At 37.4% G+C, this 18,301-nt stretch overlaps 1 protein-coding gene across 3 annotated transcripts in view; it reads right to left on the reverse strand.

The window, feature by feature from the left end:
- The window catches only part of LOC144790632 (uncharacterized), a 490,677-nt gene that overhangs the window by 254,941 nt on the left and 217,435 nt on the right, over positions 1–18,301 (reverse strand). The gene's annotated exons all lie outside the window — the stretch shown is intronic.

The following is an 18,301-nucleotide window of genomic DNA, read 5'->3' on the forward strand; positions in this document are numbered from 1 at the left end:
TTTGGGAATGATATCTCATTGTGCTCTCTTGAATGCTGGGTGCCCTGAAGCCCAATCAGAGAACCCAGTGTGCAGCGGACCGCAGGGAGAGTATTAATGCCCTTGCAATCCCTTCTAGCAGCTTTCCTCCAGCGGGAGCGGGCAGTGCTCTCACACACAGAGAGCAGCCAGAAACGCTGCTCAATGCATGTGGGAGCACGTTGTTCACCTATTTTCCTTCCCGCAGTGAAGCGGTCAGCAAAACAGTTGAAAAGTCTGATCTGAGCAAGCAGGATCCGTTTACCTGCTTCTGCCCGCTGGGAGCGGAATTACTGTTTGCCACACATATCTTTAACATGCATTAATATGTAAGTATATAAGTAAGTGTATTTTGTAGGTATTTGGTACATTTTAATTTTATAATTATTGTTTACATTTTTTTTTAATGCTAAGTTTTAGGGACAGGATATAAGGGATATAGGTGTATTGAGCGGGGAAGTGTATTTATACTCAGGTATAAATTATATATATTTCTAAAATTATAATACGTTTTAGGGATGGGATGTAAGTGATATAGGGGTATTGGGTGGGGAAGTGTATTAATACTCAGGCACTAATTGTAATACTTTAGTATAAATATTTATGAATTCCAATTGTTTTAAATTAGTATTAAGTTTTTTTAATGTCATGCAATTGTAAAATTAGTATTCAGGGATGGGGTGCAAGGGATATAGGGGTATTGGGTGGGGAAGTGTATTAATACTCAGGTATTCATTTTCATACATTAGTATTAATATGTATACATTGTAATTTTTATAAATGAATAATTATTGTAAGTTTCAAAATATTTGATAACATTGTAAAAGTAATATTTAGTGACAGGATGCAAGGGATATATGGATATTGGGCGGGGAAGCATATTAAACCTCAGGTATTCATTGTAATACTTACAGATTAGTACTTTAGTATTAATAGATAATATTTGTAATTTTGTACAATGACTGAGCCACAGCAACGCGTGGCCGGGTACAGTTATTTATTAATAATATTAAAATAATAGCATTTAAAAAAATGAAAAATGTGTATTTAGGGTTGGGATGAAAGGTTTATGGGGGTATTTGTTGGGGAATTGTATTACCACTCAGGTATTAATTGCAGTAGTTGAATAGTTACAGGTAACTTATTTATACAAATAAAGTTGAAGAAAAATTTATATTTTTTAAGTTAAATACCATTATATATTATTTACATTTTAAAATATTATAAATCAATTTAAATATATTTATTTGTCAAAATTACATTATATGAAAAGATGTAAAATCAAATACAAGGTCTAATGTCAATATTATTTATTTAAACACAGTATAAAAATTAAACAAATTGTAAATAAATAGTAAATCTTATAACATGTTTAACAGAAATATAAAACACATTTTGTGTAACATGTTTTTATAACAGTGTATATGTTTTTTCCCACGGTTTACCATCAAGTTCAATGGCAAATATTGTCCTTTTTTCATTTTTATATGCTTGATGCTCGCGGTTGTACATATGTTTCCATAGTTAGTGGAGTGTTGCAGTCAAGATAAGAAGCAAGGAAGCGCTGCAGTCAGGTACTAGGTATATAGGTGGCTATGTTTACTGTAAGGTAAAGTGGGCAGGTAGTTATATGTTGGATAGAAATACTGGTGGGTTTTATGTGTTTTTATCTGTTCTCTATTCCCATGCATGTAGTGTTCATATACTCACGTCAGTACGATAACTTTTTAAAAAGTTTAAATTTTTTTGTCCTACATGTTTTTTATACTGTTTGTAACCATCTCGGAATGTAGATCATGTGGCTGCAGCATGAAGATGGATGTATTGAATCCAGTGCTTCAGCATTATTTTGAAGATATTTGAACTTGGAACAGTGTTATTTTTTAAGGTTATGTTTTTATTAACAGAGTTTCGGATATGGATGTTCGATTTTTTTTATTGCTGCCATTAACAGTTCTGTATTACTTTGGGCTTTTTAGAATGTATTTTTTTCTAGCGATTGCAACAGCAAAAAAAAACTAAACTATTTTTGCATTTTTTAAACGTGTTTTTAGAATCAGAATCTAAATATTTGTAATAATTCAGCTACAGGTGAGGGTTTGCATTTAAAACCATGCTTTTTCAGAATTTCTTTTTTTTCCTGTGGATGTTGATTTGCAGATATATGGATTATTGGAGTACTGTTGACTCTTATTCACACATTTTAAAAAGTCACGAAGAGTTGAAGAAAGAATATATCTACAGGTAGCAATTCAAAATTGTTTTAATTTGGTAAAAAATACGTTGAAAAATGCCAATTGAGTTGTATAGAATTGTTAAAATAGGCAAATATTTTAGGGACATTTGTATTAGTAATGTAATATGTATGCAATTCTATCCAGGTAATCTGAAGCCACCATCAACAGAAAATGTTGAATTTGACTCAATAGTCTTGCAGACATTTCGTTACTCTTTTTAGATGTACGTGGGCTCAGACAACCAGACAGTGATTGTACATGTCTCATTTCTTAAAAAACGTTGCTCCTTTTTCACAATTTCCAACTAAAGAATATGTTTGGGTGCAGTTTGCCAATTGATTTGTTGAAGGAATTGTGCCATCCATCAATGGCATTGGTAGTCTTTCCACCTCCCTCTAAGCATGTTGTGTAACAGTTCTATCATTCAATGGGAAATCTTGGCCTCTTCCTGTGACCTGACCTGCTAAGATGGCCAATCCATGTATCTTTAAAATAATTTAGTAGTGGTGCCAAATTATTTTCCGTTATGTAAAATCTTCTGATTCAGAAATTGCTGTGTAATACTTGTCTACATTGTCAGGAGGTACGAAGCATAAGGCAGGACATTTTTTTATTCAAAATGAAGTTTACTGTTTGATAAGTAGTCCTCAACTAAGGATTATGTTTTAATTTTACGCCAATATGCATGTGAAAAGTGAAATAACTGTCCCTGAATTTGGGAGGTAGGTTGTTAATTTTGTAATTGCATTAATCATTGGTAATTCAAAGTAAATGATAACTAGGACTTTCTCATTGTTTTGGATTTTAGAACTGTTAATAACTCAGTGTATGTTGACGATTGCTTAAGAGGGAGTAAACTATACACTAATTGGACAGGTGTGTTATTTATGTTTGCATGAATAGTGTAAATTTGGGCAGTTGGATGTGGTGTTGATTTAAGAGAACCATCCCTCTTCATCCAACTATTCTTAAGTGTTAAAAAATTATGGTTTATGCAAAATATTAATATTCTTTTTTGAGGGTTTTCGTTGTCATGCAGCAGGAAAGGTTCTCCAGAGAAAGTGATTGTTAGTTCAGGTTGGATGTTAATGTCAGAATAAGACTGTGGTGTTATTTGTTGGGGATTACTTGCCTGTTTTTGTCTTTGTACCATTCTCCTCACTTTAGGAATTGTGGGCCTAATACTGTCTATGTGCATTTAAAGAGTTTCAGAACCAGTCTCAAAATTGAGCCACATGGCTCATAAGAGGTGGATGCAAGTACTTTAACTTCTTTTAATGTTTTCACATACTTCAATCCTCATTGCACAGGCGCAGTTTTTAGGCTCAGTTGTCCTTACTACGGTGCCTTCCAGAGTAACCGCTCTACCTGTGCAATAGGATAAAAAGTACTCCACGTACCTCTAATGACACCTGGGCTCACTTAACCTGTCCCTACAAAGGTAGCCAGCATACTTTAGCAGTGTGTTGCTTCCCTGGGATTTGACATTGTTTGCTTGATTAGATAACTCCTCTGACGTTTGTTCTGCTAAAAAAAGAGAGATAGCAAAAAAGTGTAAGTTTATGTTTTTGCTATTTTATTATATGTTTGTATATTTTATTTGCCTGTTATAAAATCTAAAAAATGTTTTGTTAATATTTAGAATTTTCCTGTGGAGAGAAAATGACAGTTAAGACCCTCTGTTGTAAAGAAAACATTTATTGTTAGTTAACCTCTTCAATGCGTCGGACGGCCCCCGGTCGTCCGACGTCACGGTGGGCGTGTGCGCAGGACGGCCGGGCGTCAAAGCGCTTATTATTTTTCACCTGGAATTTTTTTTTGTTATTGCTGAAAAATTATTATATGTTTTCCTTGAAATTGGTGAGTTCTTTGATTTTTAAGGATGTTTTTGGTAGTGTTTGTACTTTGTAGCGTTCTTTAGCTAAATTTGGCGTTCTTCAGTTTTGTTGATATCTGTCCTAAAAGGAAAAATTAATTAGTTATTCATTAACTTTTTGTTTTATGGTGTTTTTCTTATTATTTGCTGTTGATATCAAGAATACATGCATGAATATTACTGTTTTTGTGGTTTATATTATGTCCTGTAGTTTTATTTAATTCAAGTTGTTTCATATATAGGTATATCTGTTTTAACAAGGAACAAAATACATGTTGTTAATGTTTTTTAAAGTATGTATTTTATGAACTTGAGCATCTTGTTTAAGTTAAATATTTGAGGCTTTTAAACTACAAAATGTTTACTTTAGTCACTCTCAGCAGTAGTTCTGAGGTAAGTACTTGATGGATTTTGAATAGTAATTTTGTCTTCTGGTAACTGTTTAGCACATGACCTGAGATAAGTACCCACTGGATTTAGAATAATAAGTTTGCCCATTAGTCACTGTCTAGCACCTACCCTGAGCTAAGTAGATGGTGCAGTTGGAATAGTAATTTTGGCCCTTAGCACAGGTGTGGATTTTAATAAAATATCTACTTGTCCATGGGGCAGGGTGCTTCTAGAATCTACTTGTCCTGTAACACAATCCACTTGTCTCTTTTGTGCCATGTAATGTGGCAACAAATTATGACAGAAATCTCAATATATATAAGAGCTCTAAAATAGCCTCTCCGATTATGCATGGCTCCTTCCATAGTTGGGCTTAAATCCTAGCAATTCCCTTATGTTGCCATGTTTCCTCAGATCTACATTCTGGGGTTGAAGGTAATAATGGGGAACAGTTCCAGGGTTGGATGCCCCTTTGAGTCTGGACAAACCTAGGTTGAAAATGCACTCCGGACAATGGCAGACATAAAACGTCTTCCAGGGTTGGGAAAAAAAGTGGTTGGGGGGAAAGTGAACCTGCAAACACTCAGATTTTCACTTGAGGAAATCTACACCTGGATATTTTCTCATGCTGAAATGCAGTTCACAAATCTTTTTTAGGAGTGCTATTTCTTGGCCTACTTGTGTAAAGTCTTGTGAATTCACACAAGTCGTATATCTGCACTTTATTTCAAGGACATGGGTGCACTTTTGAGACTTTATTTAATAATTGGGCCCCTAATTAGGTCTGAAGTTAACCATGACCATTTGTGTTTATTCAAATTCTGTCTCTCTCTCTCTCTGTCTATCGGCTAGCTTCACGTTGAGTGACAGCATTCTGTTCTTTCACCAGGAGAATACCGACACAGTCGTTTTGTTCAGTGCCAGAAACACTGTGGCAATGTGTGCTTTTGAGACCAACATGTTTTTGCTTTTGCCAATGTTTGTTATAACGGTGAGGGCCCGGCAGCTCCCACACCAATAAGGTTTAATAAAAAGCATGCCAAAACACATTGACAAAACTAAAAGGCTGCCCAACAATTTCAGACCTACTGGCTTTACCCAAGATTGTTTATTTTTATATTTCCCATAATATTATTAAAACTGGTTACACTGATTTTTCCATTTTAAATATTTTTGGGAAATAGGTACCTAAAATTTACAGTAGTTTAGCGAAATGCTTTTGCATTTTTTTGAGAACATTTTTTTTTAAAGCAAAGAATCATCCATCTTTCTATCAAGGTTCTGCAAATATTTGCATCTAATCAGAGAGCATTCTGGGAGCATTATACATAGCCTCATATTGCTAAACATTGACAAAGTGTGTACACGTTTTTATACTGGAACCACTGTAAGTAGTGCAGTCTGAGCTTAATTAGAGCGCTCACCCTAATATTAAAGGCTTTGCATTAATAAACCATAAATACAAGTTTGAACAGCAGTAACACATGGAGACAAACATTACCTTAACTGCAGGCAATGCCTTTCCCTGATCTAGAATGCGGTACTGTAAACTGGCAGCCAAAGGGTTTGTGCTGCAGGGGGTTGGGGCTACTTGTCCCAAGGAAAAAATACACATGAAAACTTGTTGCCATTGACCCCAAACAATATGTCTTGGGCATCGGGCTACAGGAATTCAACATCCCTACCTTAGTCACTGTCCAGCACCTGCCCTGAGGAATGTACCTGGTGGAGTTAGAATAGTAGTGTTGCCCTTTAGTCACTCTCAGTCAAACAACTTTATTTGGTTTACAGGTGTAAAACCATATAAGTTCACATATATATATATATATATATATATATAAAAAGCAATGATAAAATTCATATAACCATTTGTCCAATTCATTATATGCAGAAGGTTAGTTCATAAATAAGATATCAATTAAAATCAGAACTCTAGTAAAATCAGTGGTTAAAATAGACCTAGCGATAAATAAAGCCCACAGACCTGGCGACTTATTATGTCACTGGCTGGGGACTAAGTTGATTAATTGCCCTCCAGGGTACTGCCCTCTTGTCAAGTAATGTCCTTTTTTTCTGCTAATTTAAGAAAATTAAGAACAAATAGGACAGAGTCTTCAGATAGCAGTTGTAAATAAATCAGTGCTGGGTGTGACTGCCTAAAATTAAATCTCCTTAAAACAGGGACTATTAGTTTCCTCTGGGGAATCGCATAGAAACAGGCAAAAGAATAAAAAATGAAGCAAATCCTGCAGAGACTCACCGTCGCAGCCGCAGGATTTCAAAGGATGTCCTCTATGGCAACCCCCAGGGCAAGCTAACAAGAGATGAAAGAAACCCAGGCAAAACCTAGTCAGCAGAAAACGATTGTATGTGCTGAAAGAACCTAAAAGATAGCGCTCTGTAGTTGAAAAAGTTTTCAGGATTATACAGTTTCATACACTATAGGGGTCATTATGATAGTGGGCTGATCGCCACCATCCATATGACAGTGATGATCCGCCTGCCAAAATCTACCGCCTGCATAACCTTTCCCCCGCCACATTTCGATGGCAGGGGGACCCCGGCGGATGGGAAGACCGTCCGCCGGTTTTCCGCCGGTAGGCAAGCCGCCCGATTGCCTACTGGACGAAAAAGCCTAGGAATATGGTGGTGGTGCCTTGCACGCACCGCCATCCATATTATCATCATGGCGGTGAAATGCCTTTCCATGGCGGAGACTCCGCCATGGAAAGGCATGCGGTTTTGTCTTTAGCGGCCCCCAGGGTGTTTGTGGGGGTGTGGGGTGCACATGGGGATGCACAAGGTGGCAGGCACAGAGCGGTGCCTGTCAGGTTGTGTATTCAAAGGCACAACATGCATTTCACAAATTGCGGTGGGTGCAGTTTGCAGCACCGCCCGCCGCAATGTTTAAAATGTGGGACGCGCCCGCCAGTCTGGCGGGTGTATCCTAATGCCATTTGCTAGACCGCCGCGACAATAGCGGACGGTCCCGTTTTCAGAGATGGCCGCCCGCCATCGTAATGGGCCCCTAGGTTTCTTCAGTTCGTGCTCTTCCCTCTCTAGTTTAAATAGGCTACTGAAGGAATCCTTGACCCAAATCAGAGCCTTTTTAGATGCCATTTCCGGATTACTATATAGATCTGGTCTGCCCAGTCTATCAAAACTGGACCTTATATATCTTAGCCATGATATATGATGTGCGTGATCCAGCAACATATACTCTTTCAATATCCGCTGGGTCAGCAACAGATCCTTATTACACCATGTTTTCAACCAAAAGATTAGTGGGCGTAAGGCCAAAGTATCACTCAAATAAGGGACCCCCAGTTCTTCCTGTACAACCATGTTTGAGGTCCCAATTGGGAGGCCCAAGAAATGCTTCAAAAACCTGTTCTCAGCCACTTGCAGATCTTCCATAGCCAATGCCCCCATATTTTGCTTCCATAAGCAGCCAACGCGACACATTCGGCCTGATATATTTGTAGCAGCGCTGCTATTAGTCTTTTACCTAATTTTGTATGAAGTCACCCCTCTTTCTCTGCTTTACTGGGCCCCACTTCTGATGATCATCAAGTATTACTCCCAGTTATAAAAAAAACCTTGGTACGGGAGACCTTTAGTCACTGTCCAGCACCTGTCTTGCGGTAAGTAATGGTGGAGTTAGAATAATAATTTTGGACCTTAGTCACTGTCAGGCATCTGCCTTGAGGTAAGTATTTGGTGGAGTTAGAATAGTTATTTTTCCCCTAGTCACTGTGCAGCACCTTCCCGGAGGTAAATATCCAGTGAAGTCAGAATAGTAATTTTACCCTTTAGTTACTATCCACCAACTGTCCTGATGTAAGTATTTAGTGGAGTTGGAAAAATTATATTTTATAAAGTTGCAATATTGTTCTATATATTACAATTTAAAATATACAAACCCAGAATGTGTTTGTTGAGCCAACTTTTACTAATTTTGTGGGCGAAATCTGTAAGTTTAGGAAAATATAAACTAATAGATAAGTCATATAACGAGGTAGTACAAATGAAAGTATTTTCTTGTTAAAGTTCCACTTACCTGGACAGGTAGATGGTATAGTTTGTGGTAATCAAGGCTCGCTTCAGTCAGAATCTCGGTGTGGTCGCAAACGCAATCAGTGTAGTAGCGGATGTTAAATGGTGGGCGGCCATTTTTATGTGTGGTGTGGTAGATGAAAATTGAAACAGATATGTGTTGGAAAGTACGTTTCCTAGTGAGTTTTACTGTGAACGTGTAGTTTATTTTGTTCATTTAAAAAAAAATATATATTTATTTCACTTCCTGCTGTAAAACGAGAGCCATTTTCATTTGGGAAAGGTGAAAGTAAGGAATTAAAATAAAGGTAGGACTAAGTTGCAAACATACTTGGGAACATGTTTATTCTATCATAGTTGTATTGCATTCTGTTTCAATTATTATGTTTATTTTTAGAATCTGTAAATTTGTTGTTCGTTATTTTTACAATTTCTTTTCATTTCTTTAAACATTTTGTCAGTGGAAGTACTTTTCTGCATAGGCTGTAACGATGTATTGTAGCGGTATGCGTGCTGATGTGATATGTGGTAATTGTATGCATGGTACGGACACATTTAGGGGCCGATTACGATGTGGCCCATACAGACTCCGACCTTGGAAACCATGTAAGAAAGCATGTTTGGGGGCCCACAGCAGGACCCCCTTTGGTGCACAGCCTCCAGTTGGTGGCTGAGGGGGCACATTGATCCCTGCATCTTATGGCAGGCACCATGAGGTGCCATGCAAGGGGTTCAGGGATGAACTGCACCTCCCCTTTCACTATGGGAGCATGTATAACGGCTGGTTTACGGGTGTAATGCATGCTCCCATAGTGAAATATAGGAATGCGACCGAACAGTGTTCGGTTGCATCCTAATGAGGTGCTCGGGACCGCCGACCAGGTGGCGGTCATGCCCAGGCCCACCCGCCCAACATCGAAATCAGGCCTTAAGTGTTACTCCATGTATATGCGTGGTAGTGTGCTTTGTGGTGAAAACATTCACTGTAGTAGTTAGTGCATTGTAAAAACTGCGTTTTTGAGACGTGCATGGTGAAAGCACTCATTACCGCTCCAGTAGGTATAGTTAGGACTAAAGTTTCCGCAGGAAAAACGGTTTTTGTTTTGCCAATAACTTTGGCACCGCTTGAAGAATCTTCACAAAATTTATAAAAAAACGTCCCCTTTTTGGTTCAGCTGCTGTGTTCCTTCAAGCGGGGGCCACAAAAAAAGGGGGGCCACAAAATGCGTGTTCCCCATGTTATGTCTGAGGAGAACGTTTTTTTTTAACACAACAACAACCTGAACCACTGAATGGAGTTACACTACATTTCACAGAAAGCTAGTTGTTGGTCCAAAAAGTGTACTTTTTGTGATTTGATGTAAATCCATTCAGTAGTTTCAGAGAAATTTAATGTTAAAAAATATAGATATCTAGGAGCCCAAAATCCTACTGAAATTTGATTGGCTGCCAACACTTCAACGAGGAAGTATTGGCAGCCGTCTTGGGATTTGGCTTGAAACCAGGATCCACAAAAAAAGAAAAAGCGGGCTGGGTAGAATGGCCTGACCTATTAGGCCTCTTGAGGAGATCCCACAAGGACATTGCACGGCCCAAAATAGCATTATTTAAAAAAACTATTAAAACAAATAATGAATCGTGTTTCTCTAGCTCTTTGTTCATTATCGGCTCCTGGGTGGGCCAGGTCCTAGGGACATTGTTTTAATAAGGGAGGGGTGCACATGTGCCCCTCTTCCTATGGCTTAATATTGCCCCTGCGCCCACCACCTCCCTGGGGATTCTTTAACAATAAATGCAGGGGAGGCCTGTACGGCCTTCCTCGCTGCCCCAGGGACCACCACCTCTGGTGGCTTATTTATTTTTTCCATGGGGGGTCAGAGAACCCCAGGGACTGCTTCCTCGCTGGTCCCTGATTTGAAAATATTGTCGGGGGTTCAGGGACACCCCGAGGCCCCAGGGGTCACCTCCTCAGGTTTTAGGTTTAATGAACGGGGAGGGCACACAGACCCCTCCCCCCAGCCTGAGGACTGCTACCTCTCTGGGGCCTTCGCCAATTTAAATACAGGTGGTGCACGGCTCCCCGCAAGCCTGGGGACCACCACCTTCTTAGGCCAAATGGCAAAAAAGGAGGGGGGCGTGCAGCTCCCCTCCTGGAGCCAATAATGGCCCTGGGACAACAGCCCCCCGAGCCAGCTCCTGCAATGTCCTGGGGTGCCCAACCCTGGGACATTGCAGTTTGCTGCTCACCCGCGCTGCTCACCCGTGAGGGTCTCAAGGCGCTGGGGGGCAGCTCCGGGTCAGTTGAAGAGCCAGCTTTTGAGGTCCTTCTTGAACGTGTGCTGGGTCGGAGAACATCTGATGTTCACCAGGAGCTTGTTCCAGGTCCTGGCTGCGATGTAGGAGAAGGTTTTCCCGCCTGTCTGGTTCTGCGGATGCGGAAACCTCGGCCAGGGCGCGGTCGGCGGAGCGGAGGATCCTCCTGGGTATGTGGAAGGATACTCTGTTGTTGAGGTATTTGGGTCCGATGTTGTTGAGGGATTTGTAGGTATGGGTGAGGAGCTTGAAAGTGACCCTCTTCTTGACGGGGAGCCAGTGGAGGTCTTGTAGGCGTTGGGTCGAATCACTGACATAATTTCGACACACAATATCGATCTACAATTATATTGACACAAAAAATATCGACAGTATATCCTTATTTAAAAAAAATACAAAAATATCGAAACAACATCGTACGACAAAAATATCAACATCAAAAATATCGTTAACATGCTTATCAAAGTTTAAAAATATCGCACATCATTTAAAACGATTAGCTAAGTCCAAAATATCGACCACAAATATATTGACCACACAAATATTGTAATTTTAAATATATCGACTATACAAAACTATAAAAAACATTCAAATAAAAAAACATAAATATAAATAAATACCTAAAAATACATTACATATAAATGAATATTTTCTTTTCATCAAACTAACGTGAGAAAACCAATAAAATGCAAAATATTATCACAACATTATTACATGAAACTTTACTAATATAAAAAAGATTTATTATAATTTAAATATATTATCTAACATATAAACAAAACTAGTTTAATATATATACAAAAATATACATAACTAACAACTAATTAGCTTTTTCCATATTTGGAAAACAACTACCAAAACAATAAAAAAAACAAATACAAATTAACCAATAGAAACTTTCAAGTTTCCAACTGACCAATAAAATTAAACTAACAATATCCAAAACACTATATAAAGAAACTTAAATCCTATTTCACACCTGAAATAAACAAAGCTAAAGAAGGAGAAACTCTGCAGAAATCGCACCGAAAAATAAGAAGCTCAACATGTAAAAACTACTAAACTATATCACAAGTAAGTAAACTAAAATATACTGAATAATACTACAAGTAAAAAACCTTAGACAATAATATACAAATGTTAAAAACTAGTTTATGTCTTTATTCCATTTTATATTTCCACTACAGACAATTCTAAAGAAAACTAACTAACAAAAGAAAACACCAAAAAAAGATACAACTAACAAAGTAAGTATTTTCCAAACTATATTAAATAAACAGATACAACACCCACCCAAACTCAAAACACATCCCAAACACCCTCCCCACCCCATATAAAATGTTTAGAAACAAGTATTAAAATCAACTTGCTATTTATTTCAGACAAAGAAAATACAGAAAGAACATTCCACAACTAAAGAATAAACATAATCATATTCAACTACATAAAGACCAACTTTATAAGTATATTTTGACAAAATATATTTTTTTAAACATCAAAACACATATAGCAACATATTTAATAATCCTTATAATCATTTATTATACATTTTCCTGCATCAAAATGACTGAAGGAGCACAGTTTATTACAAGCCAGAAAGGAAAAATGTTATTGTGCTAGATGGGATATGTTTATACGCAGGAGAAACAATTTAGCTTAAAAGTTAATTGGAAATGCTCAAAATACTATTCAAATAAATGTTACGGGCATGCTACAACAAGGGAAACCACTGTAATTTACACCAGAGAACATAACCACCCCCCAAACATTACAGAAATAGAAGTTAGAGGGGCACTTGAAACAATCGAAGAGGCTAGCACAAGTTCACAAAAACCAACAAGTGTAATTTTGAAAGAACAGCCACCTAAAATTCCCAAAGAAGCTACTTCACAATTGCCATCCATAGCGTCATTGAAAATAACAATAGCACGCGCTAAAAGGACTACTATTACTTACACCCCAACTCCTAAAACATTTGACAAAGTTATAATTAGCCCCAAACAATCTATAACTTTCAATAAAGAACCATTGGTCATTTATGATAATAAAATACATGGGCTACATCAGAATTGTAATAATCCCTTTATTTATGCATTAATACCAAAAAAAAAAATTCAACATACGTCGAAATGCTAAATAAAGTAAAACAAGAAACTAATGATTATTTCCCTCAAAAAATTATCATTGATTTTCAACAATCTATAATTAACGCCATATTAAAGACATACACCTATACCTCCATTCAAGGATGTTACTATCATTTTAACCAATGCTTATGGAGGTACCTGCAAAAATCAGCACTAAGCATAGAAAATGCAACTAATTCATATTTTGTATTTCAAATAAAAAAATGTATAGCACTAGCTTATGTGACAGTCACAGATGTTGCTGAACATTATAACATATTATTACAAAGCCCCTTTTACCAGCAACATGAACAACAACTAAGCCCACTATTGGACGACTTTGAAGACACCTGGGTTGGCAGATTACATAGATCTGGCCACAGAAGACAGCCTACATTTCAAATTCCTTGGTGGAACGTATATACAAGCACATTAAATCAAGAAGCCAAAAATAATAACGCCATTGAAGGATGGCAGAACGCCTTCCAACAAACAACAGGTAGAGTCAGACCAACACTAGAAAGATTTATATCAGCCCTACAAAAAGAACAAAGTTATCAGGAGTTCCGAATGGAACAATCTGTAACTCAACTAAAACCAAAAACATCCAAACAGACTAAACAAATGTACAAATACCTAGTATAGCAAGTAAAACTGTACCCTAGTACAAGAGTCCCGGAGTATCTAGGAATGATAGCAAAAACTCTACTTTAAAACATCCATACAAATAAAATCCAAAATACTCATCTTTTAAACATAACATACAATTAAAATGTATTTATTTTACCACAAATATAATTACTGTGTGCAACATATTTTGAACAATAAGATAAAATATATTAACACACATTAATTATATATGAAATAAAATAAAACACAACAGTAATACAGAAAATGATTTCCCTACCACAATTAAACAAAAATAATAAACTTGCCGAGTTTCTTTCCATAGCTGTAAAATACATTTTCTTCTCATACAATCTGATTAAATAAGTATAAAACTTCCCCCCCAAAAACTGAAAAATTGAACTGTAGGAAAAAATAAATCCTCCATTGAGAAAACGACCATCCAAAAACCATAAACACCTGACAATGTACTAAACATAAGAAACGCTCCAGGAAACCCGAAAAAAACAGACTTCTTCCGGCACCGGTATCTCCTTGAAATAAAAACCTAAAAACAAAAGCACATACACTACCACCCACATAAAACGACACATAAAAATTTAATAATATTACTACTAACCTTAAATTTAAAAAAAACGACACATTAAACACCGTATTTCTAACTCTCTAAACAGGCCTCAATTACGTAAAAACTACCTAAACAAACAATGCATAACTATAACCTATAACAGTTCTGAATATCACTAATAAATATCTAAACACACTAAACACTATCTAACTATGTCCAAAATACATTTTAAACTTATTTAAAACAAAGAAAACAAACCTTACCTTTAGCGACGTGAACCAGCTCCCAACCGTGAGCTTCTCTTCAACCAAAAGACCCACAACAACATTGAGCGGTTACAAAATACAAGGCCCAAAACGAAAATAGCAAGTTTAAACATAGTGAATTTAGAACATTTAATTTATCAAAATGTTATTTTACATATAAAAATTGTACAAGTATTTAACTAAAATACCACAAACATCATACAATTTCTTAAAAAGTATTACATTATTTGCAACAATTGTAAAATTATAATAAACATTATAACATATATAATATTTATTATAATAATCTCATAAAACAAAATGAAAAAACAATACATAATATTGTTGTTATTATTTGTGTATAATAAAAATAAACATTGGGTCAAAAATTGTATTAATTGAAAAAGATATGTAATAATTATTAATATTAATATTTTAAATATATATACAAAAGTATTATACATTTATATTATATTATATAAAAAACGGTTCAATTTTTTAAAAATAAATATATCCAATACATATTATTGTATAAAATATGATTTGTAAAAAACAATTATAATATTATGTTAATTATCATTCTGTATTAAAAAATATACATACTATTGTAAAGCTAAATTTTCTGATTTTAGAAATATATGCACAAATATGTTTCTAATTAATGGTAATGTATGACATTATTTTACTGCATTATCCAACCCAAATTACCCAATTAAAATGTGTTATTACTCCTACAATAATAAAAAAAGTATACTGTTCTAATTATTTTTTAATTCTTATATTGTTTAGTTTTTACATATACAAATTACACTTTATTCCTAATAATTATTATAACAAATAAATATTTTCAATTTATTGACTATCATTTCCCATTTTTCAAATAGGAAACTATTTTATATTTTATTTTGCATTAATAAATTGAACTATATTCATAAACATTTTAAAATTTATACTTCCACTTTATTTAAGTCCTACACTACACCTAATTAATAAACTCGTCCCACTCCAGTGTAAAATAAATTGGGGTAGGTGCTGGACATTAAACCTAATTCATTTACTATTCCCACTCCAATCTAAAATAAATTGGGGTAGGTACTGGACCCTAAACCTAATTAATTTACTAGTCCAACTCCAGTCTAAAATAAATTGGGTAGGTGCTGGACACTAAACATAATTAATTTACTATTCCAAATGCAGTCTAGAATAAATTAAGGTAGGTGCCGGACACTAATTTTATTTAATTTACTATTCCCACTCCAGTCTAAAATAAATTGGGGCAGGTGCTGGACACTAAACCTAATTAATTTACTATTCCAACTCCAGTCTAAAATAAATTGGGGTAGGTGCTGGACACTAAACCTAATTAATTTACTATTCCAACTCCAGGCTTAAATAAATTAGGGTAGGCTCTGGACACAACCAAATTAATTTACTATTAAGACTGAAGTCTAAAATAAATTGGGGTAGGATCTGGACACTAAACCTAATTAATTTACTATTCCCACTTTATGTTTTTAAACACTCCACACCCTTATTCCATATAATCCCACCATGCCGCATCAAAAATTTGAAATGGAAATTCGAAATTCGAAAAGTTTTGAAAAAATATTTACATTTTTTTTCATTTAAAACATATTTTTTTTAAACACTCCCCACCCTCATTCCCTATAAACCCAACATCTCGCTCCTAAAATTAAATACCAAAATTGAAAATATCACCTCATAATAAAATTTATGAAAATACAACTTAAGAAAATTCCACAACACAATTTTGAACACTTATATACTATAAAAACTACTAAACACTAATAAAATTACAAAACACTATACATTTAATTAAAAAAAACAAATATTAAAAAACAATGCTATACCGATATGTTGACATTACGATATTTTGACATTCGATATTATTTACTTAGATATTTTTCTACACACTTAAAATTCGATATTTTTTACTTTGATACACAAAAGATCGATATTTTTTACCATCGATATATAAAACTCGATATTTTTGTATATCGATATAAAAAATTTGATATTTTGACTGTTCACCGTTGGGTCATGTGTTCGTTATGCGGTGTCCCGAGGACGAGTCTTGAATGGTTTGGAGTTTGTGTAGGAGAGTTCTGTCGATTCCGGCGTATATGGCTTTGCCGTAGTCCAGTCTGCTGGTTATGTGCGCATGGGTGACAGTCCTTTTGCAGTCGGGGGATCCATTTGAAGGTCTTGCGGAGGATGCGCAGGCAGTTGATGCTGGTGGAGGCGACGGTTTTGATCTGACGGTTCATGGAGAGGGAGAAGTCGAGGATGATGCCGAGGTTTCGTGCGTGGTCTGTAAGGATGGGTGGATTCCTGAGGGCGGGGTGCCACCTGGTGTTGTCCCAGGCGGAGGTGCATGGTCGTAGGATGAGGATCTCGGTCTTCTCTGAGTTGAGCTTCAAACAGCTGTCTTTGATCCAGGCTGCCACGTTCTTCATTCCTTACTGGAAGCAGAGTCTGGTGTGTTTGGGATTCTTCGTGAGTGAGAAAATGAGCTGGGGATCATCGGCATAGTATACAATGATGAGCCCATGCTGTCTGACGATGGTGGCGAGGGGGGCTTTGTAGAAGTTGAAGAGCATGGGGCTGAGCGATGATCCTTGGGGTACTCTGCAGATGATATCAGTGGGTTCGGAGAGGAAGGGAGGGAGCCTGATACTTTGGGTTCTGCCGGAGAGAAAGGTTCCAGTTGAGGGCGGCTCCTTGTATTCCCGTGTCGTGAAGTCTGGTTGCGAGCGTGCGATGTGAAACGGCTGCGGAGAGGTCTAGAATGATGGGGGCCGAAGTGTGTTCCTGGTCCAGTAGCATGCGGATATCATCAGTGACAGCGAGGAGGGCGGTCTCGGTGCTGTGGTTGCTGCAGAATCTGAACTGGGAGGCGTCTAGGATGGAGTTCTCTTCGATGAAGGCGATCAGCTAAGCGTTTAGGAGTCTCTCAGTGACTTTGGCTGCGAAGGGGAGGAGAGAGATGGGCCAGTAGTATTTCAGGTCTGTTGGGTCAGCCGTTGGCTTGGCAAGAGCATAACTGCTCCCGCCAAGCCTTAGCAAACTCTGCTCCGCTTCTAGCAAGCGTGAGCATTAAAAATGCTCAAGCTTACTAAAAGCGTAGCAGAATTGCTTTTAGACAGAGGGAGCTGCATGTCCAGCAGCTCCCTCTGTCCAAAAATAATTCCTGCTCCCTCTGTATGTGGGGAGCCATCAGGGACCACAGGGGCCTTCAGGCTCACCCGCGTTCCCAATCAATGACAAGTGGGTGCCACAACAAAGGCCTGCACCAGAGGATGGGGTCCCCGGGGCCACAATCAGCCTAGCAGGGAGGTTGTGCATCCCCCCTTCCATTATTTTTATTATTTTTTTATTAAAATAAAGAGCCCGGGGGATAGGGTCCCTGGGACCAAAATCGTCCCACTAAGGTGGGCCACTCAGCCTCTCTCCCTTTAAATAAAAAGAAAAGAACATGTAGGGGCCTGGAGGGTAGGGTCCCTGGGGCAAAATCTGGCCCAGCGAAGGGAGGCCCCCCTCCCAGAATAAAGAAAAAAAATTCAAAAAAATAAAATGACCAGCAAGTCACCTGAGGCCCGCACCCTTTCTCCACCACTCTGCAAACACGCCTCCTGGTGCACTGCCAGTTGGGGAATCAAATCCCCCTAGGTCCAGTGGGTCCTTGGGAGCCATAAACCCCCCTGTTACCTCCAGTAAGTCTCAAACATTGGATTTTTGAGAGGTGTTTGGAGGCCACGCCCCTTTCTCCACCACTCTGCAAACGTGCCTCCTTGCGCACTACTGATTAGAAGATGAAGTCAGGT

This window comes from Lissotriton helveticus, chromosome 11 (assembly GCF_964261635.1).
Source record: "Lissotriton helveticus chromosome 11, aLisHel1.1, whole genome shotgun sequence".
NCBI classification, from domain to species: Eukaryota; Metazoa; Chordata; class Amphibia; order Caudata; family Salamandridae; genus Lissotriton; species Lissotriton helveticus.